Below are 2,642 nucleotides of genomic sequence, written 5' to 3'. Positions count from 1 at the left end.
GGACAGGGTGCCAGTCCATCGCAGGGCACAATCACACACCCATTCATACACTACAGACACTTTGGACACGCCAATCAGCCTACCATGCATGTCTTTGGACTGGGGGAGGAAACCGGAGTACCCAGAGGAAACCCCCACAGCACGGGGAGAACATGCAAACTCCACACACACGGTCCTGGCGGGAATCGAACCCCGGAGGTGTGAGGTGAACATGCAAACCACTAAGCCACCATGCGTCCCCTACATCATCATTTTTTGTAAAAAAAATAAATAAATAAAAATAAAAATAAAAAACATTAGCATGTCTTATCCCTCCCTGGACATTTTCTACAGACATATATAGGCATGCTTGGCTAGGTAGTCCTCTCCCGTAGGTATTAAGCCTATGTAATAATACCAAGCCAAAGTATTAATCCTAATTAGGAATCTCAGGAAAATATGAATGATGTGGTTGTTCAGTGCATTTTGTGTCAAAGTAATGAAAAGTGATCCACAGTTCAGTCCACACAGATGCTGCTAAAAATCTGTAAAGCAGTTTTGGGTTTTATCCATTGACAGTAGATGGCAATATGTGTTTAATTTATTTTTTTTTTTGAAATGCTGCTCTTCAAGCCCTCTGATGGAGAAGTAATGCAAACACAATCATAGTAAATAAAGGTTTTGGGTTTTTTTTCTTCATGAAACTGGATTTCAGTTTATCTAATTTGTTAAGAATAAGGAACAAGCATCTGTACTAAAATCATAGCAGTTTTAAGGGGGAAATAAAAATCTGATTTTTAATTTGCAAGCAGAATGTGAAGTGTGAAGTAAACTGGATAATACTGCTTTCCAGTGTCTATTATGAAGTGGAAAATTCTGGTAAATCACAGTTTTAAGTATTGACAATAGATGGCAACATGCACTTACTTTTTGATGATGAAATAAGTCACCTCAAACCCCCTGGTGGATAGGTATTGCAAAAACAAGCTTAGTACATATAGACATTATATATAACATCTAATTGTCTTGTTATGAATGTCCATAACCACTGGGTATGCAATTCTTTGTTATCATCTTCATTATCGATCTGTACCCATGATTCTCGCAAAAGTGTCGCAAGATTAGCATAGCAAGATGACCAGTAATGAGTATTATTATTAGCATAGCCAGATTAACAGTAATAAGTATGAGCAAGAGTAACATAGACAGATTAACAGTAATAAGTATGAGCAAGAGTAACATAGACAGATTAACAGTAATAAGTATGAGCAAGAGTAACATAGACAGATTAACAGTAATGAGCATGAGTAAAATAAATAAAAACATGTTTTTTTAATTTTCTTCTGTGATGGACTGACCTCTAATTTAGGACATATTCCTGTATTCTGGATCCACAATGGCAACCCTAACCAGGATAAAGCTGTTACAGAAGATGAATGAATGAATGAATAATGTTTCTATGCTTTGTTTAAAAACTGTAGCATATAGTCATGTGTGTGTTTGTTATAATTAATGATTATGTTCAAAAATAAATGTTTAATAATAAACATCCAAAGATCACTAATATATAGTAATAAAAATTATATTTTCCAGTACAGTTAAGTTACACAATGAAGTTTCAATACAACTAAATGAAGCAATAAAAAGTGATGTCATTTTTAAAAGTTGTAATTCATTTTGTGTTGTTTGTATTTATGTAATGCAACTTACTGGTGCAGGCTTGGTACATAATTAGCACCAGATTGTGCATGTGCAACCTTTCTTTATGCAAGATGTCATGCAAAAGGTGCATGCATCAGTTTTCCTGTCCTCATTTTTGTCACTACACACATACACAGACACCAACACACATCCTGCCTTGTTTACCTCTCAGCAGAGAAAAACAACCGCAGACGTTTCTGACGTAGGCAGGAAGTCAGCAGTCATTTCTTATTCTGTGCGCGCCCACTTCCTTAGGAAAATAATTCACTGTGGCAAAATCATCAACATATCTCACCCCACTTACCTACTTTTAAAATGACACCAAGATGAAAGTACATATGCTTTAAAGATCTATATCTTCCTTTACCAGATGTGTGTCACTCATCCAAACATAATAATTTAAACAAAATACATAAAAATACAGTATATCTATTATTTAAATAGAAAGTTAAAGTCAAATAAACCACCACTTACATATTGTACATAGACCTCATAGTACACACCTTAAGACATAAAATGTCACCAATATTGAGTAATATGTTGTTCTGCATGAATTCCTATAATTTAACTACATAGATATTCATACAAAATATTCACTGACAAATACAACACGATATAATTAAACAGCACATTTAGATATGTTGAATATGTTGAATACCAAAAACCTCCCAAATATGACAAATGTATCGCCCTAACAGTACTACAATAAACAGTGTATTATGGCAAGCAAGCATTCAACACTTTTGTTATTCCCATTCTAATAAACAGTATATATATATATATATATATATATATATATATATATATATATATATATATATATATATATATATATATATATATATATATCCAGTATTGTGCAAAAGCCTATAATTGGTTAAATAGGCTTATCTCAGATGTTTGTGGCACTTATATTAGAGTGTCAGTAGAAAATGAGCCATTTTGGGATTCAAAGCATTAAT

At 33.5% G+C, this 2,642-nt stretch overlaps 1 long non-coding RNA gene across 1 annotated transcript; it reads right to left on the bottom strand.

Annotated features, from left to right (window-relative positions):
- Positions 1–579: 579 nt before the first annotated feature.
- Positions 580–1,399, bottom strand: LOC128633117 (uncharacterized). Its single transcript, XR_008396770.1, has 2 exons — positions 1,338–1,399; positions 580–939 (listed from the first exon to the last, which is right to left on the bottom strand). It is a non-coding gene; the product is annotated as an uncharacterized LOC128633117 (long non-coding RNA).
- Positions 1,400–2,642: the final 1,243 nt, after the last annotated feature.

Source organism: Ictalurus punctatus, chromosome 7 (genome assembly GCF_001660625.3).
Source record: "Ictalurus punctatus breed USDA103 chromosome 7, Coco_2.0, whole genome shotgun sequence".
In the NCBI taxonomy this organism is placed as follows: domain Eukaryota; kingdom Metazoa; phylum Chordata; class Actinopteri; order Siluriformes; family Ictaluridae; genus Ictalurus; species Ictalurus punctatus.
This window is presented reverse-complemented; position numbering and strand designations above follow the sequence as displayed.